This window comes from Oncorhynchus nerka, linkage group LG3 (assembly GCF_034236695.1).
Source record: "Oncorhynchus nerka isolate Pitt River linkage group LG3, Oner_Uvic_2.0, whole genome shotgun sequence".
Lineage (NCBI taxonomy): Eukaryota > Metazoa > Chordata > Actinopteri > Salmoniformes > Salmonidae > Oncorhynchus > Oncorhynchus nerka.
The window spans coordinates 41,398,190-41,426,184 of NC_088398.1; the positions used below are offsets into that span (position 1 = coordinate 41,398,190).

Consider the following 27,995-nt stretch of genomic DNA (forward strand, 5'->3'; position numbering starts at 1 on the left):
ATTTTGGCCTCTGCATGCCTCCGGATGCGCCGCAATTATGTCACACCCTACGAGCTTCCGACCACATTTTCGGATCAAGCGTAAATTGGCTTTTAAATCAGCACCGGAGAGCGCTGTCCATTTCAGCACAACTATATAGTAGGCTACCTGGCTGTTTGTGCTGCTATGTTGTGTTTGACACTTTTTTTCATGCGTTCCAATACCTCAGAACCCCCCCGGTTCACCCCCCACTCACGATCAATTTTGCCACCTCACGATTTACAAATAAAGCCCAGATTAAAAAAATACCGGTACACACATATTGACCAAAAAGAGAAACCTTGGAACGCTATCAAAAAGCTAAAACACATGGTAAATCTGTGGCCTTTGAATCTTAACTTGAATTTTCCCCTTCCGTAATTGATGGCAAGGGATTACAACTACGACTCATAATAATGGGGTGGATCTATTTAGCGCTTTTCACCAGGGGGAATTTGGTCCCAAGTCAGCACCTAGACAAGAATACAAAAATCCCTTCATCAACTCTAACATGTTGCATATGGTGGAAGCATTTTGGAGGAACATTTGATGTTTTCTGTCTCACCCACTGCTAATCCAATACTGACATAGCAACTCTGTCAGAAATAATTGACCATAATCCTGTTACTCCAGCTCTTATGTTTGACATTTCTAAATTATTTGTGAACTATGACATTAATGATCCAATGGGCCCAACCTTTGTTAAATCGAATTGGACAATCCTTGAGACCTTTAAACAGCTTGAATCAAACGATAATAAAGGCCTATTTTCTCTCGGAAGGAACGAGTGGGCTGTAAACTGTACCGTCTTATTTACCAGCTAAAGAAGGTAAGTTGGATGAAAGTACCATACTAGGAGAACGAGCGAGAAATATTCTAGTGCTTAAATCCTTTTTAACAAGCCAATGAACTTTCACTGCTTGTTCAACTGCAACACCAGGACCAGGGAAATGCTGACATTTTTTCCTCTAAAGCAATTTATCCTCGCAACGTCATCATCATACGTGTTAATAAGGGGATTTGCTAAAAGTGTCAGCTTGTGCAAAGTAAAGTCATGTTTCTTCAAGCTAATTACTGTCTGGAAACCCTCAAAAGGTTCAAACTCAGTTTGTTTTGCTCAAACAAATGATTTGCATCCGCTCTTGTCTGTCGCTTAGCCAGGTAACATGGAGAGGGTCGATCTCCTCTCCAAACAGCCAAACAAAAGGTGTTCCTTAGGGATCAGTGCTGGGTCCCCTAATGTGTGAAGGTTTTACATTTGTCTTTTTCAACTCAAGATTACATTTGTCAATTTACCTACCACAATGGAGCGATCTATTAATTTAATATTCTACCCTACCTGGAGTGAGTCGGATTTGAAACCCGTTGGCCACAAGCCTGGGATCAGAGAAGGCCACTCCACTCATCTCAGGACTTCCCTTCTCCATGTTCCAGAGAACCTGAGTACACCCACTTGGAAACTAGAAAAACACAAGAACATATTAATCAAGGATACCAAATCTGTACCTGATACCAAATGGGACATTGTAGTACTTGTTTCAATGAATCTCACAGTAATCCAAAAATGAATTATTATGTAATTATAGAAAAAGTACACATTTTATTTATAAGTATATCAGGTAAATAGCAAACTGTAAAATGAAGTGTAACTAGATACATAAGGGGTGCTACATAATGACCAGATTATAGAATGCGCCATGAAATCGCTCTGAACTTATGAGCTGAGAACAAGATCGTGTCAATGTTCCCCTTTTTTCTGTCAGGTGAGAAATTGGAGTGATATGTCACCCATCTGTTAACTGTATAGGGTTCTGCAGGATCGCTGTGGGAAGTATATTATTCTGCAGAAGTCTCCTAAACAGCAAGGCCTCCTCCACCCGAAGCAGATTTAACAACATGAGCTTTCTACCAAATAAAACGACCCAGGCGCTTTGAGAGGCCAAGCCATTTACAAGCCTGAGGCCCCGAAGTCTTTGGACGCTCTGGGACGAAAGGCGATTAAGCCGCTGCCTGAGGGCAACCACACTGAACGGCAGGGGTTGTGAGGGCTTGGGCCTGGGGCTTCTCTTCTTCTGGAGTTGGGAGGAGAAGAGCTGGTCCAGGACCGGCTGGTTAGAAGGCAGTTCCTTGTGTTTCTAGCCCTGGGGCCGACTCAGCGGGGAACCCAGACTGAGCCCCCTCTCGGGCTCTCTCACACCTCGACCTGAGGCCAGCTTGGTCTGGAGGTCATAGCGTTCCAGGTGTTTCTTTGCCTTATCTTCATACCTGCAAGGACCAGAAACCCTTTAGCCAATTAAGAAATGGTATATTATCATCTCCTGAAAGAAAGGAAAAACAAGTACTCGCTGAAATATTGTCTTGTTTTTTTTTACAGGAGCAGAGGTCAAAACAAATGTTTCTGAGGCAGCCTTCATCAGCGTTTGGAGAACTATAGACATCCACCCATATTTATAGCGGACGTCACATTGTAGTACTGCTTTTTTCAGAATCATTATTTATATACATGTTCTACTGTTTTCCCACAAAATAAAAAGAAACAAAGAAAACTGCACATTTCTCAAGGGAAGCAACCTAACACGAGTTCTTCATTAAGGCCTCTAGGGCTCTCTGTTTTGTAAGACATGGATATAATATGCCTCTCTCTGTAACAGGCATTTGTATCTTTTACCTCTCCTCTTATGTGGCTGTACAACTTGGAACGTCAGTTTGCACGCGTCTGACCGCATTAAAGTGCCTGGCTACAGGGGGCTTCTCGTCACCAGTTCTGATGTTGCACTTGTGCTCTGTAATACAAACGTTCAATTCCCTCTTAGACTTTCCAACATAATAATAGCCACATGAGCACTTGACAGTAAATGGACCACAAATTTGGTTTTCATTCCCGTATGAGGGTGAAGAAAGAAAACACCATTGGCCATTGCATTACAGTTCACACAATTATGACATCACAGTTCACACAATTATGACATCACAGTTCACACAATTATGACAGAACATTGCCAGGAGGGAGGGTATACAGAAAATGTTGAAGGGGTACATATTAATCTGCTCTTACCAGGCCGTCCCTTAGGTTTCTAGCACGCTTAAAAGCGAATCGAGGGATAGTCTGAAAAGCCCGACCAACATAGGGGTCCGTAGAGAGAACATGCCAATGCTATTTAATGGAAGATTTAATAGCCAGAGACATAGGGGAATAAGTAATAGGGCTGTCCCTAACTAAAAACAAAATCTTGGTCGACCGAAAGTCTGTTCTTTCGACAAATACCTAGGTGTCTGGCTAGACTGTAAACTCTCCTTCCAGAATCATAAGCATCTCCAAACCAAAATGAAATCTAGAATCGGCTTCCTATTTCGCAACAAAGCCTTCTTCACTCACGCTGCCAAACATACCCTGTAAAAGTGACCATCCTACTGATACTCAACTTCATGTGATGTCACTTACAAAATAGCCTCTAACACTCTACTCAGCAAACTGGATGTAGTCTATCACAGTGCCATCCGTTTTGTCAACAAAGCCCCATATACCACCCACCACTACGACCTGTATGCTCTCGTCGTCTGGCCCTCGCTACATATTTGTCGCCAGACCCACTGGCTCCAGGTCTTCTATAATTGTTTGCTAGGTAAAGCTCCGCCTTATCTCAGCTCACAGATCACCATAACAACACCCACCCGTAGCACGCGCTCCAGCAGGTATATCTCCCTGGTCATCCCCAAAGCCAACACCTACTTTGGCCACCTTAAATTCCAGTTCTCTGCTGCCAATGACTGGAACGAATTGCAAAAATTGCTGAAGTTGGAGACTTATATCTCCCTCACTAACTTTAAGCGTCAGCTATCGAAGCAGCTTACCGATCTCTGCAGCTGTACACAGCCCATCTGTAAATACCCCATCCAACTACCTACCTCATCCCCATATTGATTTTATTAACTTTTTTTGCACACCAGTATTTCTACTTGCACATCATCTGCACATTTATCACTCCAGTGTTAATTTGCTAAATTGTAATTAGTTTGCTACTATGGCCTATTTTTGCCTTACCTCCTTACTCCATTTGCACACATTGTATATAGATTTTTCTATTGTGTTTTGGTTAAATAAAGGTGAAAAAAATTAAAAAATAATAATAATCGTTTGGTCAAAATATTTAAACGTGCATTTTTCCAAATACACAACCTATATGTTTAATATAATCAACTATATATGCATGGAGCTTGTCTGATGCTATAGAGATTGTAGAGGAATACAAATACCTGGGTGTTCTCTTGGACAATAAGCTTCAGTGGAGTAAATGTACAGACCAAATCTACAAAGAGTCAACAGAGACTGTACTTTCTCAAAAAGCTGGGATCTTTTAATGTTGACTGTACTAACTCTGTTTTTACAAATCTTTCATTGAGAGTATTTTAACTTTTCGTATTGTTTGTTGGTTTGGCAATGCCAATGTCAGCCAGAGAAACATGCTGAGAAGGATTATTACCACAGCAAGCAAGGTGCTTGGAGTCAAACAGACAGGCCTGGATGAGATCTTTTAAGGTCAGGGCCTTCCGCAAGGACCACAAAATCATTTTAGACCCAAGCCACCCCCTGTACCCGGACTCTGAACTACTTCCCACTCAGCGCAGGTATAGGGCACCCCTCAGCAGGAAAAACAGAACAAGACAATAATTTGTGCCAGGCGTGATATCCCTCCTAAATAGCTTGGGCTAATGTTCCTATCGACCCAGTAAGGCCAGCAGGCTAGTCTCTTGTTATTGGTATGTAACTGTTGTGGAAGCTGTATTGTCAATTTGTTTTGTATTTAAACACTGCAACAAAATGTCCCCATGGGGACAATAAAGTCAATAAAGTTAAGCTCACTGTTCGATGAAATAAGACACTAATGACTCAAGAGGGAGCCATAGATAAAGATCAAATTAAAAATTACAAATTAAACTTAACCTGTGCAGAACATCCTCCTCCCGCTCCTACTGGCTTTCACAGATTCTGCCGTTATACTCCTGAAGTTGCCGGTGGAATGGCAATTTATCTGACCATTTCTACCGATCTGGCGTGCCAGTTATGATTTTCATATGGAACAGTTTCGTTTCATTTCTAATAACGTCTTTGTATCTCCAAATCATTGTCATGTGGTTAATCAAAATTCTATCAATCTAAAAAGTAATTTATATTGCCATTGCCAACTACTGTATGTAAAAATAGCCTATAAAGCCAACAAATGAAAACATTGCAGCCTTCAGGTAGAAAATATCCTGATAAAAATAAATATCCTATAAATCACATTGGCTACGCATGGCCTGTCTGCAACAAACTTGAAACACTGTATCAACTATTAACTTGGGTCTGACCTGAAGCTCCTTGCAACATTTTATAAAATATTCTGGGCCCTCAGTTTCCTGCGCCAGTGAGCTGGGGACAGACTGTAACAAGTGCGCTGAGAGTCGGGAAACAAGTTCAGGGAGTGGGTGTTTTAATAAAAAAAACAGATCATAATACAAAGCAAGAAACACTAACAGCACACAGACAAGAAACCTAGAGAGTTCTCATCTATATTATTCATAGCAGTATATTTACCACCACAACCCGATTCTGGCACTGAGACCGCACTCAACCAACTCTATAAAATGTCACGTTCTGACCTTAGTTCCTTTGTTATGTCTTTGTTTTAGTATGGTCAGGGCGTGAGTTGGGTGGGTTTGTCTATTTTCGTTTTCTATGTTGTGTTTTGCGTTTGGCCTGGTATGGTTCTCAATCAGAGGCAGGTGTCGTTAGTTGTCTCTGATTGAGAATCATACTTAGGTAGCCTTTTCCCACTTGTGTTTCGTGGGTGTTCATTTTCTGTGTCCTGTGTGTTCCACACGGAACTGTTTCGGTTGGTTATTTCACGTGTCGTTTATTGTTTTGTTTCATTGTTCGCTTGTTTTAATAAAGAGCATGAACACGTACCACGCTGCGCATTGGTCCTCCGATCCTTACTACTCCTCCTCCTCCGAGGAATACAGCCGTTACAATAAAGGCCATAATCAAACAAGAAAATGCTCATCCAGAAGCGGCGATCCTAGTGGCCGGGGACTTTAACGCAGGCAAATTGAAATCCGTTTTACCTCATTTCTACCAGCATCTGCAACCAGAGGGAAAAAAAACTCTAGATCACCTTTACTCCACATACAGATGCATACAAAGCTCTTCCCCGCCCTCCATTTGGCAAATCTGACCATAATTATATCCTCCTGGTTCCTGCTTACAAGCAAAAACTAAAACAGGAAGTACCAGTGACTCGCTCAATACAGAACTGGTCAGATGACGCGGATGCTACAGAACTGTTTTGCTTGCACAGACTGGAATATGTTCCGGGATTCATCCAATGGCATTGTGGAGTATACCACCTCAGTCATCGGCTTCATCAATAAGTGCATTTATGACATCTTCCCCACAGTGAACGTACGCACATATCCCAACCATAAGCCATGGATTACAGGAAACATCCGCATCGAGATAAAGGCTAGAGCGGCTGCTTTCAAGGAGTGGGACACTAATCTGGGCGCGTATAAGAAATCCCTCAGACGAACCAACAAAAAGGCAAAGCGTCATCCAGACAGATTACAAGGATATGTACTCAAAGCATGCGCAGACCAACTGGCAAGTGTCTTCACTGACATTTTCAACCTCTCCCAGACTGAGTCTGTAATACCTACATGTTTCAAGCAGACCACCATAGCCCCTGTGCCCAAGGAAGCGAAGGTAACCTGCCTAAATGATTAACGCCCCATGAAGTGATTTGAAAGGCTGGTCATGGCTCACATCAACCAGCATCCTCCCGGATACCCTACACCCACTTCAATTCGCATACTGCTCCAACAGATCCACAGATGACGCAATCTCAATCGCACTCCACTCTGCCATTTTTCCATCTGGATAAAAGGAACACCTATGTGAGAATGCTGTTCATTGACTACAGCTCAGAGTTCAACACCATAGTGCCCACGAAGCTCATCACTAAGGACCCTGGGACACAACACCTCCCTCTGCAACTGGATCCTGGACATCCTGATGGGCCGCCCCCAGGTGTTAAGGGTAGGCAACAACACATCTGCCATGCTGATCCTCAACACTGGGCCCCCTCAGGGTTGTGTACTGGGCCCCCTCCTGTACTCCCTGTACACCCACGACTGTGTGGCCAAACGACTCCAACACCATCATTAAGGTTGCCGACGACACAAGTTGTAGGCCTGATCACCGACAACGATGAGACTGCCAATAGGAAGGAGGTCAGAGACCTGGCAGTGTGGTGCCAGGACAACAACCTCTCCCTCAATGTGAGCAAGACAAAGGAGCTGATCGTGGACTACAAGAACAGGCCCCCATTAACAGCGACGGGACTGTTGTGGAGCGGGTCGAGAGTTTCAAATTCCTTGGTGTCTACATCATGGTCCAAACAAGCCAAGACAGTCGAAGATGGCACGACAACACCTTTTCCCCCTCAGGAGATGCACCATCGAGAGCATCCTGACCGGTTGCATCACTGCCTGGTATGGCAACTGCTCGGCATCTGACTGTAAGGCGCTACAGAGGGTAGTGTGTATGGCCCAGTACATCACTAGGGCCAAGCTTCCTGCCATCCAGGACCTACACTACCGTTCAAAAGTTTGGGGTCACTTACAAATGTCCTTGTTTTTGAAAGAAAATAATTATTTGTCCATTTAAAATAACATCAAATTGATTAAATACAGTGTAGACATTGTTAATACATTTCAAAAAACAGTTTTTACTTTGTCATTATGGGGTATTGTGTGTAGATGGATTAAACTGTTTGTTTTCTCATCAATTTTATAATAAGTCTGTAATGTAACAAAAAGTGGAAAAAGTCTAGAGTTCTGAATATTTCCCGAATACGCTGTAAAGTTACTGCATGATTGTAGCGGGTTTATTAACGCGTTAGATCTCTTAGCTATTTTGACTATGACGTTACTTTAGCTAATATGGTGACAACGATGTAGGCTGTGTGTAGCAGTTATTGTTTGGCTTAGAAAGGTTTTGTCGCCTGGTCACATACAGCTGATGTGTTGTGCATTAAAGTCCACAAACAAAGGGAAAAAATTAGAGGAGGAGAGCGCGGATGTGACAAAGAATACAACGTGGCTGTTATGAATGTGAACTGTGTTTACGTGTGACCAGGGGTGTATTCATTTAGCCGATTATGTTGAAAAACATTTAAGTGGAAGCAATAGAAACTCTCGTTTGCAACTGTTGGACAAATTATTATAGCCTAGATCAGGTAGATGCAGGCAAGGCGGTATTGAATGTGTCGCTGTCTGTCCACTTAATGTTCTCTCGACCTGTGCACCTACGTTGTAATCTTTCGTTCATAGACTAGGTTGTAGCAACCTCATGATGGGTACAGGGAAAATTAGAGTATCATGTAGTAGCCTAAACCTATCAATGTTACATTGAACTGGGTGAAGGGAATATGAATGACAGTCATCCAATATGCTGTAATAGAAATAAGGTCATGCTCATTAAAAAATACAATTGTCCTCCCTCATCTGAAACGGCACAGACTGCCATTGATTGAATTTAGTCTTCAAGATCAAATCCAACTTTATTTGTCCCATGTGCCGAATACAACAAGTGCAGTAGACCTTACCGTGAAGTGCTTACTTACAAGTCCTTAACAAACAGTGCAGTTCAAGAAAGAGTTAAGAAAATATTTACCAAATAAACTAAAACAAAAACACAAAATAACAATAACGAGGCTATATACAGGGGGTACGGGTACCGAGTCTATGTGGAGGGGTACAGGTTTGTCGAGGTAATTTGTACATGTAGGTAGGGGTAAAGTGACTATGCATAGATAAAATAGTGAGTAGCAGCAGTGTATAAAACAAATGGAGGGGAGGGGGGCTCAATGGAAATAGTCCGGTGGCCATTTTATTAATTGTTCAGCAGTCTTAAGGAGCCTTTTGGTCCTACTGTAAACTTGGTGCTCCAGTACCGCTTGCCATGCGGTAGCAGAGAAAACAGTCTATGACTTGGGTGACTAACCCCACCTAGTATATACACTACCATTCAAAAGTTTGGGGACACTTAGGAACGTACTTGTTTTTGAAAAATCACATTTATTTGTGCATTAAAATAACATGAAATTGATCAGAAATGCAGTGTACACATTGTTAATGTTGTAAATGACTATTGTAGCTGGAAACGGCTGATTTTTAATAGGATATCTACATAGGCTTACAGAGGCCCATTATCAGCAACAATCCCTCCTGTGTTCCAATGGCACGTTGTGTTAGCTAATCCAGGTTTATCATTTTAAAAGGCTAATTGATCATTAGAAAACCCTTGCAATTATGTTAGCACAGCTGAAAACTGTTGTTCTGATTTAAAGAAGCTATTTGAGTATCTGGAGCATCAGCAGTTGGGGGTTCGATTACAGGCTCAAAATGGCCAGAAACAAAGAACTTTCTTCTGATACTCGTCAGTCTATTCTTGTTCTGAGAAATTAAGGCTATTCCATGCCAGAAACTGAAGATCTTGTAAAACAGGTTGTACTACTCCTTTCACAGAACAGAGCAATCTGGCTCTAACCAGAATAGGAGTTGGAGGCCCCGGTGCACAACTGAGCAAGAGGACAAGTACATTAGTGTCTAGTTTGAGAAACAGACGCCTCACAAGTCCTGAACTGGCAGCTTCATTAAATAGTACTGGAAAAACACCAGTCTCAATGTCAACAGTGAAGAGGTGACTCCGGGATGCTGGCTTTCAATACTTCATACCTTTGGCAGCGATTACAGCCTTGAGTCTTCTTGGGTATGACGCTACAAGCCTGGCACACCTGTATTTGGGGAGCTTCAACCATTCCTCTCTGCAGATCCTCTCAAGCTCTGTCAGGTTGGATGGGGAGCGTTGCTGCACAGCTGTCTCTCCAGAGATGTTTGTTCGGGTTCAAGTCCAGGCTCTGGCTGGGCCACTCAAGGACATTCAGAGACTTGTCCCGAAGCCACTCCTGCGTTGTCTTTGCTGTGTGCTTAGGGTCGTTGTTCTGTTAGAAAGTGAACCTTCTCCACAGGTGAAGGTCCTGAGCGCTCTGGAGCAGGTTTTCATCAAGGATCTCTCTATACTTTGCTCCGTTCATCTTTCCCTCGATCCTGACTAGTCTCCCAGTCCCTGCTGCTGAAAAACATCTCCACCACCATGCGTCACCATAGGGATGGTGCCAGATTTCCTCCAGAATTGACGCTTGGCATTCAGGGCAAAGAGTTCAATCTTGGTTTCATCAGACCAGAAAATGTTGTTTCTCATGGTCTGAGAGCCTTTAGGCAAATTTCAAGCGGGCTTTCATGTGCCTTTTAATGTGGAGTGGCTTCCATCTGGCCACTACCATAAAGGCCCGATTGGTGGAGTGCTGCTGAGATGGTTGTCCTTCTGGAAGGTTCTCCCATCTCCACAGAGGAACTCTGGAACTCTGTCAGAGTGAGCATCGTGTTCTTGGTCACCTCCCAAAGGCCTTCTCCCCCGATTGCTGAGTTTGGCCGGGTGGCAAGCTCTAGGAAGAGTCTTGGTGGTTCCAAACTTCTTTCATTTAAGAAGGATGGAGGAATCTGTGTTCTTGGGGACCTTCAATGCAACAGAAATATTTTGGTACCCTTCCGGAAATCTGTGCCTCAACACAAGCCTGTCTTTGAGCTATACAGACAATTCCTTCAACCTCATAGCTTGGTTTATGCTTTGATATGCACTATCAACTGTGATACCTTATATAGACAGGTGTGCGCCTTTCCAAATCAAGTCCAATCAATTGAATTTACCACAGGTGGAGACCAATCAAGTTGTAGAAACATCAAGGATGATCAATGGAAACAGGATGCACCTGAGCTCAATTTCGAGTCTCATAGCAAAGGGTCTGAATACTTTTGTAAATAAGGTATTACTATTTTACTAGTAAAAGAAATGTTCACTTTGTATTTATGGGGTATTGTGTGTAGATTAAGGACTTTTTATTTAATCCATTGTAGAATAATGCTGTAATGTAACAATGTGGGGAAAAGGTATGTTTTTTTATTTTTTTTTTTATTTATAACAAGAAAATCTTAACAAGAAAATTTTCTTAACAAGAAAATGTCTTATATGGGCAGAAAGCATAAATTCTTGTTAACTTAATCGAACTGCACTGTTGAATTTACAGTAGCTATTACAGTGAAAAAATACCATGCTATTGTTTGAGGAGAGTGCACAAAAAAACTTTTATCACAGCAACTGGTTTGATACTGTACATTCACCTCGAAGGTAAATAATGTACTTCCATTCAGTAATCTTGCACTGATTTGTCATCCTGAGGGTCCCAGAGATAAAATGTAGCATAGTTTTGTTTATAAAATCCATTTTTATATTCAAATGTAGGAACTGGGTTCTAAAGTTTGAACCCCTGTTGTTTCTAAGTCTATGGAAGGGGGTGAGAACCATGAGCCTCCTAGGTTTTGTATTGAAGTCAATGCACCCAGAGGAGGACGGAAGCTAGCTATCCTCCGGCTACACAATGGTTCTACTCTACAGAGTGCTGTTGAGGCTACTGTAGACCTTCATTGCAAAACAGTGTTTTAATCAATTATTTGGGACATGTGAATATTTAGATTTATCTAAAAATAATATTTTAAATGTGTTAAAAAATATATATGAAATTCACTGAGGATGGCACTCCCCTTCCTCCTTTGAAGAGCCCCCAATGAAAACCATATAGCATCAGACTGACGAGGTGAAAAAACGGATTGTTTGACTATTATTTAGATACTTAAAATATTACCTGAGAAACCACAGGCTCCATCTACAAATGACCTGGCTCCATCTGCACCTTTGTTTATGAAACTCAATATCTTGTCTATTTACAACATTAATGTACAACAATTATGTACTTTCATCTACAAATACTCCTTCCTCCCAGACTGTTTACATAAACCATTCAATGGACTATTCCAGGTTAATTCTGAATCCATCTATTGACCACCAGACACTGTGATAACCTTCACCTTCCCCACTGCCGCACCTCACATTGTATCTGATAGAGAATTGACTGAGGTACCATACTCTGGAATTCTTATCTTCACATTGTCAAATCACCGTCATCCCTCAATAACTACAAGCTTAAACTGGGGGTCAGCCTGATGAACCAAACTACCCAATTTGATTATGTATACTGAGTATATTTTGTACAATTATAATGAATGTGCTTTGTTTAACTGTCTGAACAAACTTTTCTTTGTACATATATTTGTGGTGTGGTTTTCATAAGCCCTTTTGCACTTCCAACCTCAACTGCACACCATTTTTACCAGTGTTATATCAGTTAGTTTTGTATTTGACTTTTCTTTAGTGCGAATAAATAAAACCTACGAATAAATAAAACCTTCCATACTCAAATGGTGAAACACTAAATGTGATGTTCTTTGTTCGACTGTACATGCATGAAACGAACATTATGGAAAACATGCCTCACAATAAGTCATAGTTAGGAGTAGAATAATGTATTGGCAAGAATTTGGCACCGTCAACTTTAAGAAGGTTACTAAGAAAGTTCAGCCAGACACAAGTCAGTATTCGATGCCCAAGGACGTCGGGAGATGACGGGGAAACCGGACACTAGGGGCTACAGGGATTCATTTCACCTTACTCACTTCGAAATTTGACGTTTGGAACAACTTGGCAATTTGACGTTTGAGAAACATGGATGAACGTCTAATTGTGTCGTGAGACTGTGAGAGCTTGTTGGGAAAGTTAGCCTAATCATTTAAACCACCTAAATATATTTCCTTTACATTTAGTATTTGAAACTCAAACATGAATTCCCATCTGCTTCTTCTATAATGCTGCAGAATCTGTATCATTATCCATACCTTATATTCCAATGCATCAAACATTAGGGGCGGCAGGTAGCCTAGTGGTTAGGTTGCAAGATCGAATCCCCGAGCTGACAAGGTAAAGATCTGTAGTTCTGCCCCTGAACAAGGCCCTTAACCCACTGTTCCTAGGCCATCATTGAAAATAAGAATCTGTTCTCAACTGACTTGCCAAGTTAAATAAAGGTAAAATAACATTTAAAAAATAAAAAGTTACACATGCCCACCATGGTGTTGGGTAGCTGCTGACATTTGAGAACTCATCTAGTTTAGAAATCAAACTCTGGTCATGTTATTGCAGACCACATTGTAAACATTTTTTGTCCAGCTGTTTTTAGAGAAGATTGTAATTCTAAGGTAGCTGTAATGTTCGTTTTTAAACCTCCATTCTAGCATACATGACACACACATTTTTCAATCGACATGCTTTTATTTGGGTTTCTATGCTAATTATATAACTGAAATGTTTCTTTAAGCTAGTTACTTAAAATTGTATAAATATAACCATGCCAACACATGATTCAAACATGTAATTCACCAACAGAGAGGGAACTAATGAAACACTGGCTTTGTCAGCAGGCAATTTTACATTTACAGTAGCTTGCTAGGCTAATCAAACTAACATTAGCCAGCCTCAATAAATTGCCCAAGTGGTCAATGGAGTTAGTGCTTCATATGATTAAGACAATGTTCATTGCAAGCTGTATTTTTCAAGTGCACTCAAACAGATATGGATCTTATTTCAGTCATTACACACAGACAGCAGCTCGAGTTTTCATGCGAGGCTGTGTTTCAATGACTGTATATCTGCGTTTGCATCTTAGATAGAAGCCGGCCATTGGCTGCCTTCATCACGAGGGGTATGTACAGGAGTTCTGATTGGTTCCAATTTTGGCAAATGTGCCTGTGCAGACAGTGTTGAAATGTACTTTTTATGAAAATGTGCAAGACTTGAAGGTGCCAACAAATTTTATAGTCTTTATAACAATGTTTCACTGATATACAAAACAAATCTGCTCCCTCGAAGGAGATCAATCAACTTCACGTTTTTCGGCTTTCTGCCCACCACCTAGAATATTGAGGCATTCCATAATGGATGCCTCAGAAGAATCTGCAGAATTTTCTGGCAAAATAAAAACCACCAAAGACGAACTCTACAGGAAGACCAAAAGCCAGATTATCACATACCAAAATCAAGATAAGAAGAATGCGTTCGCTTGGCCATGTTTTCCGGATGGAGCAGGATAGCATCCCAAAATTTGCCCTATGGTGGATCGCCAGGGAAAAGAGAACCTGGAAGACCTAAAACTACATGGAGCAGAACTGTGACGGACGAGCTGGCCAAGATGAACCTCTCGTGGGGGCGAGGCTCAACACGTGGCCAAGGACAGAGAGTGGTTGAAGGAACTCATTGTAGCCTTATGTCCCCATAGGGGAAGAAGAAGTAAGTAAGTATAATGTAGATTGTCAATCAATTAAGCCCAAAAGGTTGTAATACTACAATGACATAATATTGCTGCTAATGCTTCTGGACATTTCATCAGAGGTCAATGAGACGAAATCCCAGGTGTGCCACTGCTGCTATGTCCTAGAGGTAAGGTCAACTAAATTACACTCATAAAAAGCCTGCTTTAGTGTAAGGGGGTAAAGGCAATTGAATCTGCTAACTTGCACTCCCATACGCTTCAATGTAAATGATTATTTTTGGTATTATGTTACGGCATCCACACATGCAACTGACCTGTGTTACTAGAGTTCACGTGAGAGCGATAACGATTCCTAGAAGTGGCGTGCCCCTTAACTGTGGCGTCGAAAAAGGAGCCAAATATTTGCCTCGTCTTATTTCACGTTTAAGACAGCGGTAACACAAGGTGGGATTCTAAACAGATGTCTTTTTCCATACACTCGTCCATACCTTACATAAGTTCCACACGTAGGCTAGCGCTGAGACACATTTTCCGTCCTTTCAATTACTTTAAACTGGTATGCAGTGATCCACGATAATTGGGTGGAGTGCTTTCGGTAGAGGGTAATGATGCTATTCCATGATGCTGGTTGAGTTGTTCAGTCTCAGTGGATGTAGATCAGAAGATAATGCCATTTATGATTTGTTTTACTGGCATGTGAATGTACATCTGGATGTTGTTAGAAAATAAAAAGGAAAGGGGGATACCTATTCAGTCCGTTGTACAACTGAAGGCATTCAACTGAAATGTGTCTTCCTCTTTTAACCCAACCCCTCTGAATCAGAGAGGTGCGGGGGGCTGACTTAATCGACATTCACGTCTTCGGCGCCCGGGGAACAGTGGGTTAACTGACTTGCTCGGGGACAGAGCAATAGATTTTTACCTTGTCAGCTCTGGGATTTGATTTTTTCCAAAGGTCCCTAATGGCAGTACGACGTGCATTGCGTATCTTTGATATGGGGCGGCAGGTAGCCTAGTGGTTAGAGCGTTGGACTAGTAACCGAAAGGTTGCAAGATTGAATCCCAGAGCTTACAATGTAAAAATCTGTCGTTCTGCCTCTGAACAAGGCAGTTAACCCACTGTTCCTAGTCCGTCATTGAAAATAAGAATTTGTTCTTAACTGACTTGCCTAGTTAAATAAAGGTCAAATTAAAAATGTAAAAATATCCAATTTAAAACAATTCTTCACTATTAGGGAAGCACAAAGGTGAGTGACCTCTCTCGTGCTGAATCATGAGTCACGCAGACCCTATTACAGTGTGCTGTACTATACAGATACCACCGAAAACCATGGCCTCTCAGCTGTGGAAAGGCAATTAAGGGTCACAAAATGTAACTTTCACATTTTTTTATAAAATGTTCAATTGCATTTTCTGAATTTTATTCGTATCAATTTCGTTCTCCTACATATTATTTTTATTAAGCGAAATACTCAAACTTGTTCATAATTTACATACTGAACAAAAATATAAATGCAACATGTAAAGTGTTGGTCCCATGTTTTATGAGCTGAAATAAAAGATCCCAATCGCAGCAAAGGCTTATTTCTCTCAAATGTTGTGCACAAATTTGTTTACATGCCTGTTAGTGAGCATTTCTCCTTTGCCAATCCATCCACCTGACAGGTGTGGCATATCAAGAAGCTGATTAAACAGCATGATCATTAAACAGGTGTACCTTGTACTAGGGGCAATAAAAGGAGACTCTAAAATGTGCAGTTTTGTCACACAATCCAATGCCACAGAAGGTGCAATTGGCAAGCTAAATACAGGAATGTCCACGAGCTGTTACCAGAGAATTGAATGTTCATTTCTCTACCATAAGCCACCTCCAACATAGTTTTAAAGAATTTGTCAGTACGTTTAACATCACAAACACAGACGATGTGTAACCACACCAGTCCAGGACCTCCACATCCAGATTCTTCACCTGCGGGATCGTCTGAGACCAGCCACCCGGACAGCTGATGACACTGAGGAGTATTTCTGCTTTAATAAAGCCCTTTTGTGGGGAAAACCCATTCTGATTGGCTGGGCCTGGCAACCAAGTGGGTGGGCCTATGGCTGGGCCTTGCCCAATCATGTGAGATCCATAGATTAGGGCCTAATGAATTTATTTCAAATCGTTGAAATTGTTGCGCTTGTATATTTGTTCAGTATAATTCAAGAAATGTGGCCCATCTTATGCACTTGCTGATTTTCCTTACAACATCTTGATTACGAACAAACCGCACCAGACGGGAAAGACAAAGGAGAGGGTTAGTGTGTGTCCACATACAGAATATTAAATTTATTAACCGTCTGACCAGCAAAATACCTTTGAGTGCTCAAGATGCATGGCATACTTTGGAAAAAGGAGATATTTCATGCAGAATACCTGTTTAACAGTGGAAAATATTGACCATGTAACCTAGTAATCAGATGCAGTCTGGAAAATATAAACATAGCTCATATTAACAATTCTGTCTGGGTAGCAACATGAATAAGCCAAGCAAAATTTCCAGGGCCATATTTTACACATGCAAGTGACAGGTCAATCTTTCTTTTTTTTTGCCTTGCTAATAATAACTAATGGAAACTGCTTCGAAGGTGAAGTCTGGAAACTCACTTCTTTCGGTCCTCCTCCCCCAGGTTTTTCCATCTCTCCTGCACGGCAGAGGTGATGTCCTGGAGGCTTGCTGCGGGCTTCTCCTGGAGAACCTCTGCCCGGGTCTCCCTCTCAAACAGGCAGCGGGGGACAGGGGGAGGGGGGTCCTCATGGTACGGCTACTGATCAGGTTGTAGGCCTTCAGTGACACACGTTTCTCCGTTATAGCGTTGGACACCTTTTTGCCAGGGCTGCTCTGATCCTTGGCCTGGACCAGGCCCAGGTCATTGCTGCATCCGGTGGGCAGGTGGACCTTGACGGACTGCAGTGGCTCTCCTGTGGAGGGGTCTGTCAGAGCCGTGCCTCGGCTCCAACTCACTGCTGATAACTGCTCAACGTTTTGGTCAGGACCTTGGTCATGGCGGTTGAGCCTCTCCAGGCCTTTGGCTGGGCCTGGATTTGTTATCTCGCTGCAGGTCAAAGCAATTTCATCTTCCAATAGTGGAAAAGTCAAAGTCCCCTGGGATTTGGTTGACTATCCAGTCTTCAGAGGAAGAGGAGGAGCTAGTGTTTACTGTCTGGTCACCAGCCACTACCCTTGATGGAGAACCATCACTGCAGCCAAATGGAGCTTTGTCCACCGTGACACTGTGCTCCATAAGACTGTCCTCTACGTCAGCGTTTCCCCTACAGTTGCCCAGTGATAATGGGCAACTGTAGGCATCTTCTCCAGTGACTGGTGGAGCCTCACTAGGAGACCCCGAACCAGGGCCATACAAGGAAACCAACAGCGTCTCCAATGCTGCCAGCACAGCCTCCTGACAGTCACAGTCTCTGTGAGAAATAACATAACACACTAATGCCCATGCTGTTCACTTTCCCTTCTTTACGGGCAGTGGCTGTGCACCCAGGTAACTGCACATTTAGTTAATGTGGTTAATTACAGCACTGGTCAGCTCCTCCTATTTCAAATGGTGGTGGCTAAGGAACTGATTGGCAACTTATTGTTTACTGTCAGCGCTTTCTATTTTTTATCACAGAAAATCAATCAAGTTCTTTTGAGGAGAGAAACGAGATAGTTGGACAAAGGGTAAAGGGACAGTAACGTTAGCTAGCCAAAGCAAGTGAATGGATTCCTTGCTGTACCGTAGAAGCTACATGTAGGGAAATCATACATTTGCTAACTGGATCTTGCATCGCATATTTGCAGCTGAATCGGTCAGAAAGCTGAGAAGGATAAATTGACTGGTATCTGGTTCTGCAGCTACTGTCCGTTTTTATAACATCTTTTGAACATCCTCAATCATATTTAGTTTCCCCTGAGTTTTGTATTCTTTCAACCAAAGATCATAGAAAGAGAGCGGTAGTGTGGAACATGAATCTGTCCGCAAGGAAATTGAGAGAGAAAAAAAGAGAAAACGGAAACCCTGTTCTGGTGCAGAATCTGGGTCTTCTTGGGGGGGGGGGTCAGGTTGACGCCTACAGTGGATGCGGGAACAGCGATGTTGAGCATCATAGTGGGATAACGGCTGCAGGCAGAGTCTGCCGGGTACTTGAGCCAGGTAGTGCTGCCGGACCACCTGATGGTCAAGCAGAGAGAACGTATCAGAACTGCAGCGGTGATCCTATGGGCAATGCTTCACAGTGACAGTGTTGTAGCATTTACATAACAAAGTGACTTCATCAATGACAGAGAGAGCTACATTTGGGATAACAGACAGGCCTATGTGAGGACAAAGTGATACTTGAGAGGACCACAATGGAAATAAGCCTGCGCTGCTGTCTTCAGCTGGAGCGGCATCACATATGTATTTTTAATCTTCAGGTAAATAAAACACTGTTTATTTTTATTTTGATGTATAATTATAAATGTCTTCCTTGGACGACTTGTGTGAACGTAGGGTAAACGAAGAGTGAATGTAACACGTGAAAACTCCCTGTACAACTAAGAGAACAAATATCCACATCTAAAATACTTTGTCCAAGCAATTTGAGAAGCTATTGTCTGTTGAACACCTCTATCATATTTGGCAGCATATTTCCTTCGCCCAAACCACAACAAACATCTGAGACGCATGTACATTTCATGAACACAAAAAGCATGTTTTTAACTTCGTGATGTTTTTCTGGTGGACAGGTCGATCATTCAAAGATAGATGTTTTGCTGGGGTTACTGGAGCTTGATGAAGAGCCATCCATACCAGGTTTGGGAAAGAATCCATCTATCACAATCTGTTAAAAGAAATCAAATCAACATAATAACTGGGGAACCATTTCAGTGAAAACCTAATTTATATTTTCTATATTTGTATTTCGGTCCCCACTTCATTCCAAGTGGCTCTGCCTATTAACATGCATAGTACACAGGAAGGTAGAATGTGATGTAGACATTTTTACATAGCTACTGTAGTTACAAACATGCTTTTTGCATAATTTGTAACAATATGTAGCTATCCACACGGCATCTGTCATCTGTCATTTTTAAACACCATGTAAAAATACAGAATGCTAAAGGGATAGTTCACCCAAATTTCAAAATTACTTATTTGTTTCCTTCTATGGACAAGGAGAGACAATTCTCTATGCTTTCATTGTTTACCTAGGCACTGCACTGTCACCAACCGCTTACAATAATGTTTTCTTACCAAAAACCAGAGACCCAATATTAACATGTTTAAAATTTCACAGCCAAACCATGTTCACTTCAAACCAAGTTATTGAAAAATACAAACTCATGGACTTTGAGATTTTAAAAAGTACACTATCAAATAGATTCATGTCGGATCCTCAAGGGTTTTAAATCTTAAAAGGATTCACGTTTTTTTTTCTCCCCAACACAAACACATCACACGCTGTAGACACTTTGAAAAAGTTTGAACAACCAATGACATCTAAATGCTGTTGCCTTCTAAACTCGAAGAAAACAGTTTACGTTGACAAGTGTTGGTGAAAAGAGAAACTGATCCAAATTACTTAATTAGCAAATCTCTCACTGCATGACTCGGGCAAACAATTCTAAAATAAACAAGCTTCGCAGTTGACGAGCATCAGGGTCATACAACTGGAGTTTTTTAAAACTCTCTAATTACTGCCATTGAGACCTTGATAATAGCTGTGTACATTACATATACTTTGCCATTACAACATTTGTCAATTACTGTGATACAGTTGATCCTGCCTGCTGACTGCCTGGCCATGAATTAGCCCTTTTATTCCCATTCTGAGTTGTGTAGAGGCATCTGGGCCTCATTGGCAGCAGTGTTCACTGCCACAGGACCCTGCTCTGGTAATTAGAAAAGCAGCACAGAAAAACTGACCAAGGTTCACTGTCAATAAATTTAAAGCTAAGTCTCTTAAACTCTCGATTTGTCCACTCAATCAAGGAGTGATTACGAGTATGGACTTTTTCCCCCCAATAATATTTTTTATACAAAATTTGTTAAACAATTCTATCTTGCCTAAAGTGATAAAATACTTCAGAAAGATAATAGGCACGAGAAGAAAAGGAAAATAATAAAACAAACCAAGTCAGAACTCTGAGGCTTGTGAAATCTGAAAGAAGATCTACCTAAATCTGCAAAACAGAGGTCCTAGGTTTGACACAAAGTCCTAAGATTGATGCAAACGTTTCTCAGGTGACATGAGCAATAGGCCGGGGCTGTGTTCCCCAGTCTGTCTGCACACGTCTTCACGTGTCACACCCATGAGCCCGGAACTGGAACACATCTCGGCTTGGCGTCCTACCTGATGACTGATCATCTTTTCCTGGCTAATGACTGATTATTCAAGTAGATCTCTCACCGCATAAATTAAGAGGGTGGGACATTCTAAGAATTGTTGAGAGAAAAGTACAATAAATTGGTACACAAAAACATTTCCTTATCTGGCACATGATGTTCATGAGCCAGACCTATGGCTAATATTATATAACAGGCAAGAGAGGAACAAATTGCAAAGCAATCACTGTGGCTGGGCTATATATAGTGCTGTACCACAAAACCAAGCACTATCCTCACACATGGAAGAAGTAGTTCCAGGGACACATAGCTTTGTTTTAGGATTGGCACACTGATCATTTTAATGAGCAATACAAAACTTCTCATAACTTTTAAAACACATAGTAAATGGAAAGCCAGTTCATTGATGCAACACTGTTTGAGGTTTTGCGGGTACATGTGGTTTCCTCTCGTTCAGCTCATTATCTACTCATTAGGTCAGGTTATGAGAGAACCAATGGCACCTTTGCTCAAAAGGGCATGGTTGTGGGTTGACACGTTGCCAAAATAAGTGTAACATTTTGTTCCACAAGGGGCATGGCTCCTCCATCAACTTGCCAGAGTTGTGTGTGGAATCTTTGAACTGGATTCCGTGATCGCTAAGCTTCGGCCAGAGAAGGGGGAGGCAATAAGTGTTCTTTCATTGCTACAGGGAGTAGAGGACAAAGGCCAAAGGTCCTTGTCATAACTGGGCTCCAGAGTCCTGCTGCAAAATAACAACAAAGGAAATGGGGGAAAAGGGACTTGCGCTCCATATCTGTCAGGCCACATTAGCCGGGAGATGCACGGCAGGTAGCAGCCACACAACGCCTACCGTGACCAAGCAGAAACTTAACGCTCCACAGCCAACTCAATTACCAGCAGCAAAGCAAATCTCTCTCACACAGAAGGAGAAAAGGGCATGGACATAGCTGCCCAACAGCCAGCCAACATCACATACTGGCTTGAAATCAAGAGTTCTTGATGCAGCCATTTTACAAGCTTGCTGTCTAGTATTTCTCTTGGGTTTTTCACTTTGCAGTCAGTCACACAGACTGTGGTGGACCTGTTTGTTTTGCAGCTCAACCACCACCTTCCAGAGAAAGGTTCATGCAGACTGTGGAACACACCCAGGGTATGGGGAGAGGGTCTCTGGGACCCCTGGTGTTGGCCAGGACTGGAGGGCAGAGGGAGGACGAGTGGCTGGGTGCCAGTGCAGCCGTGCTATGTCTCTCTATGACGCTAGGCCATCCACATGCACCACGGGCCACAAATTAGACACACCGTATCTTTAATGGTGCCCAGTTTTGCATCACTCATTGTACTCCTGGTTAGGAGAAAATGCCAATCTCAGGGCACTTATTGTAGAGCGAAACAGTGTGACATGTACTTTTGGGAGATATGGAAGTCTGAATTGAATCAGTAAAACAGAAATTGGTGTCATTGAGCACTGCAGGAAAGGACAGAACTGCAAGAGCAGCAATATTTAAGTCAAGCTTCGTGTGGACACCTCCAAGAACAGCTTGCCATCAATGTAATTGTCTGCATCTGCATAATTTCCAATCGCCATTAAAAAAAGATTATGTCAACATATATATTTTTTATATATTTTCCTTTATTATTTTACCTTAACCCTACTACCCCTCCCCTAACTGGAGTAAACTAATGGACATCTGCACCTAGGCTTCTACTTGCAGCTTATACATACTATATACACTTTATAGACACGGTATAGTTTACAATAGTTATCTTTTGTTTTGTATTTAGTCTCATCCTTCAGCTTCCCTCAACCTCTCCCATCTATCTCTGAACACCATCCAGTTTTGATTTCTACTTGCCATATATATTTAAACTGTACTGTTTCACAAAAGTTCTGGACCTCCATGCATTTTACAGACACAGTATATTTTAAATGATTTATGTTCTTTCTAGTTCCACCCTTCAGCTCCACTCAACCACTCCCATCTATCTCTGAACACCATCCAGTTTCGATTTCTATTTGACATATGTTTTTCAACTGTGCTGTTTCGCAAAAGTTCTGAACCTTTCTATTCTCAAAGTTGATTTCAAATCACCCAGCAGTGCTATTTGCAGAGTTAGCTCCAGATAAGTGTTGCAATTCTTCAGCCATTCCTGAACCTGCGACCAAAGACAAGCTACATGTGGACAGTATCAAAACAAATGGTCTAACGTTTGTCTCTTCGCAGGCAAAACCTGCAATAAAATACAAATCTTTGTGCTTCACTTATTTAGCATTGTTACGTGACATTCCTGCGGTATAAGAGTGTTGTTTTTATCTCTGATGACTGGTTTGGATGGACCAGGGCCATGGCTGAGTGATGCTGGTGTTTGACTGACCTCTGGTTGTTCTTGTTGATGGTGGACTGAAAAGCAGGTGGGCCACAGCGTTGGGCCCCAGCGTAGCCATGAGAGCAATCCTGTGATCGGACACCTTGGCCTTCTGCCACACCACCACCTGCAACAACACGCAGCAGCTTATTTTCAGTCCGCCTAAAAAAAGACCACCTGCCCGGATCTCGCATTCAAACCAGCAGACCCTGATGACCAATCAAAGCCTCTTCTCTAGCACTTCCCGTACCTGTGTGGATCGCTCGGAGAGAGGTTCAACAATAGTCCTACTCGCACGGGACTTGCATTACTATAGAACGTAGGTTATGTCATTATTAACCCCCAGTATGTCTGTTTTTTCACAGAGGATGATTCGGACGGGATTCGTTTTCACCAAACTGCCCCCTGTAATTATTTTTTCCCCCATTATGACGGAAGCCTGGAGGCTGTTCTAGGCATGAGGATATTTCAACTTGTCTAAAGATAGCCTAATAATGGCTTTCAGTTGGGAGAATGTCAAAATAACATCAATAAGAACCGTGAACTAACTGCGTGCAGACATTTAATTAACTGACGTTTTTGGCAATTTATCAATTCATTGGCACAATATCATCCGCTTCATCTTTAAAAAGAGTAAAAAGCTGATGAGACAAAACAGATCATTCATCTGTAGGGTATGTGCATAGCATTACATTTTAAGCATCCATTTGTTCCCATGTTCTAACCCAAACTGCAAGCAGCACCTGCTAAACACAGTAATACCCCTAAGTATTATCAGAGGACCTTGGAGTCTGCATGCCAAAAAAAACAGTAGGTTATTCTGGCTGGAATTATCACTCTCCTGTCCCGTGAAAATGATTGACATGGCATATTCGCACGGGTGTGGTGTTTTGTGCTGTGCACATAATTACATTACCCGACCTCCCCCAGTAAAACTAATCCCGTCCGAATAGGGCTTATGTGTCATCTGTTCTAAAAAGGCCTAAACCAGACCAGAGGGGTTTGGGGATGAGTAGAGAACAAGCTACTGTGCGCTGATGCCTATGTCAGGTCACAAACTGTGAGAGCAGTTCGACTGAATAAACGGACCGTACTTCACACCATTCCCAAATCAGCATGTTGTCTGAACATATTATTTCAACCCACTGGATCAATGTACACTACATAATGAAAGCAGATACACAGTGACCACAAGGTTACACAATCTTCCTCATCTCTGTGCAACCTCCACCGAGGCTTGGAATCCTCTACTTTTCCTTCATGTCCGATATATGTGAGAGAAAATTAGTCCAACACTAAATGAGAAGAACACATATTTTCACACCCACGGGTGGGCTTGTCGTTGACGTGTCCACCAGCGAGTATATCTCCTGGGTGTTGATTTCTGAAAGTATGCTGTCCGCAGCAGCACACGTCTCCGCTATGAAATATGCAATTTGGTGACTGTAAACGGATCACACACAGCACTTGGAGAAGCCATGAAACCCAACACAGGCCGAAGTGCAAAGTTCGGGATACAGATATGCCTCCCATGTGCTGATGCCATGAAATGGGGGCACGCTCCTCCCTTGATGATGTCAGAGTGATTTCAGTGAAAAGTATACAGTGGTGTTATACCTCTGACCCCTTCCCTTAATGTTTCACTCCAAGTGGCCACTGACTGAAACTGAATCTGGGGTTAAGTCTGCAGCCCAGTGTTCTACAGCTTTCTCTGACGGTCTTCCTTTCTTCCATAACTCAGCTCCAAAGGCATCCACAGTTCACTAAATATGACTACGGGAGGGAGTGGGTTCAGGTCATGGGAAATTGCGCATCTTTTCACTGGCACCACAAAATAATCTCTGTCGTCTGGACAGCGTGCCCGGCAAGAACTAAATGGATTCCTGCACAGCATAAACATGTCAAATTCCCACACAAATGTGGTATACTAATTGGTGTGCTATTAAGTGAGAACCTGTGTAAAAAGATCTTGAATTCTCAAGATACTGCAGTGACAGCATAAGCAATGTGTTACTAGTTTTTTTTTTTACGATAATTCCTTATTTCTCCGCAATACTTTGTCTCCCATTTTATCTCCTGGGAAGTTGTGATAAATGATGGAAAAACTACATCTTTACATCGATGCCATATCTAATGAGACTTTACTTTGACAAGCAGAAACCTAGGCTAAATCACGCATTTTCCACAAAATCAATCTCATTCACAAAATAAACCCACCTGTGCTCAATATATGGACATTTTTTGGGTGAAAAGAAGGTAAACGCCCAAGAAATGTTGGAGGAAGGCTTTTTGACATAGATATGAGTTGTGTGGCGTGTTAAATACACTGGAACTACTCCAATGCCAGTAACTTTTGAAAGACATGGCCCATTGATGAAGCTCTAACTAATAGCTGAGAGCAGTGACAGTGTTCGAGAGAATGAAAGAGGCGTATGACTAAAGAAAAATGTTTGCTTCACGTTTAAGCCCTATCAACGACAACACTAAAGTATCAAATCATTGATGGCATTAATGAGCTTAAGCAGTGATTAATGGAGTTGGAATGCGGGGATTGGGTTTCACCCATGGAAATGCAGACAGATGAGGACACCTTGTGGTAAGAAGTGTTATTGTGTGCAAAAAGATTAATAAACAGTGAGAACGAAGTTGTACCTTACTGTGAGTGAGGGTGAGTCTCGGATCTGGTTTTACAGTGGCATACGCCATGAGAAGGTCCTGCACCTTCTTCTGCTCCTCCTTGCACTTTTTCATGTTGGCGCAATACTGCCTCCTCAGTGGGAGATTCTTAAAAAATGCTTCAGTGCACAGACTGTGGTACCTGAAAAGACATCAAAGCCCATGTCTACCTATAAAATGTTTCTCTGTGACGTATACATAATAAATACCATCAGAAACGGACTCCAATTTCAGTAAAAAGGGAAATGCCAAACCTTGCCCTGGGTGAGGGCTTCTGGGAAACGACCCTGCCCGTGAGGTCAAGCGTGTACTGGGTGCCGACGTCGTCCTCGGCAGTCTTTGTCGTGACAGCTACCTGGTGGGAGACCACGGGGCAAATCTATCACAGCTGCTTATTACCACTTTGGACTTTTTCAAGCAGAATTTAGTGTAAAAGAGAGCTGCTTCTGACCTCTGCCACAGCGCATAGGGAGCCCTGGGCCTTTCCTCTGAAGCCATATGTCTCCAGGCGCTCCAGGCCATCGTGGCTGCAGATTTTAGAGGGGTAGTATTTCACAGCCATCACAGCAGTATCAGCAGCTTTTATGCCTGAGCCATTGTCTATGATTTCTATTCGATCCAGACCATAATTCTCCTAAGACACATGAAATACATAAAATAGAGAATGTTCAGTATTGTCCCTTCAAAGAGCCTTGAAAGCAGATTAGATTTTGTTGTTGTTGTCATATTAACAGCTATGTGTTCTAAGTTCTTAAAGCCTCTTTTGTGGATTGATCTGATTATTATATACATTGAGTGTACAAAACATTAAGAACACCTGCTCTTTCCATGAAAGACTGACCAGGTGATGCTATAATCCCTTATTGATGTCACTTGTTAAATCCACTTCAGTGTAGATGAAGGGGAGGAGATAGGTTAAAGAAGAATTTTTAAGCCTTGAGACAATTGATGCATGGGTTGAGTATGTGGGGGGTGTTCCTATTAGGAAGGTGTTCCTAATGTTTGGTATACTCAGTGTATGTTAGTGTCCACTCCAGCTCCGTTTCCAATTCAATGAGGTGTAAGTACAAGAAATTATAAATTGTGCTTCAAATAAATTGGGCTCCCCAGTGGCACAGCGGTCTAAGGCACTGCATCTCAGTGCTAGAGGCATCACTACAGACCGTGGTTTGATCCCAGGCTGTATCACAACCAGCCGTGATCGGGAGTCCCATAGGGTGGCGCACCATTGGCCCAGAATTGTGCGGGTTAGTGGAGGGGTAGGCCGTCATTGCCTAGTTAAATGAAGGTTAAATAAATACAAAATAAAAAACATTTGCTTCCTTCCATACAGGCAGGTTTATGTGTTAGAGATACTTGTAGGTCGTTTGATATTGATCATGTGGTGTTCAGTTCCGGGAAAATGTTTTCCTCTTGATAAGTGGATTTGCTTTCCTCTTGGCAATATAGGAGAAGTGTTGGAAATATTAGTCCAATCAAAAGGCTTCACTATGTCCTCAGAGGCTGGCTGTGCTGCCCGAAAGGATTACCGCTGACAGCTCATTAAGAAATGGCTCTGAAGTGGGCAAAGAGTGCACTCATGAGAGAGAACTCAAGTATTCCCCCATGCCAAGAAAAACAAATTCACAGAGAGAGCAGGTGAGCCGAGCCCACTCTAAATGGGAAAATATCTGAGGAATTCAGATGACATGACCATATGAGTACACTATAACCATTTCTGACAGCATTGGGAGTTGGAGAGGGTGTGTGTATAGTTACATACATTTTATCAGGACATGTTTAACAGGATACCTTTAAGTAGGCCTAATTCCAACCAGGGAAAACAAGTACAATAGCTATGTGCTTTACAATGTGACAATTTCAACATGCCATGAGTGATTTGCATGTGCTTCACTGGCCACACTAAAGAGTGAACACACATTTTTTTTTTTTACCAGTTTAATGTAAATTCTCAAGGCACCAGCACCAGGAGTTCCTTCACCACGTTTACCAAAGAGGTGATGACCTCACAGTTGGACAGAATGCGCAGTTTCTGCAGGCAGCGGTTTCATGATTAGCTACTGTTTATGGACACCTGCAATATGGAGAAAGAAAACGTTGATGTGACATTGTTGTGCAATGAGCTGTCATTCACAACTGGAGGTTCTAGTCTGGAGTGTCCCGTTAAATTGTGGTTGAGGGCATTTTTAAACTCTCTAAAATTGTTCAATGAGTGAGAAATAGATGTCATTGTTGCAATAGTTTGTGAGTGGG

At 42.1% G+C, this 27,995-nt stretch overlaps 1 pseudogene; it reads right to left on the minus strand.

Annotated features, from left to right (window-relative positions):
- Positions 1–459: 459 nt before the first annotated feature.
- LOC115116233 (PMS1 protein homolog 1-like) lies at positions 460–27,859 on the minus strand (annotated as a pseudogene).
- Positions 27,860–27,995: the final 136 nt, after the last annotated feature.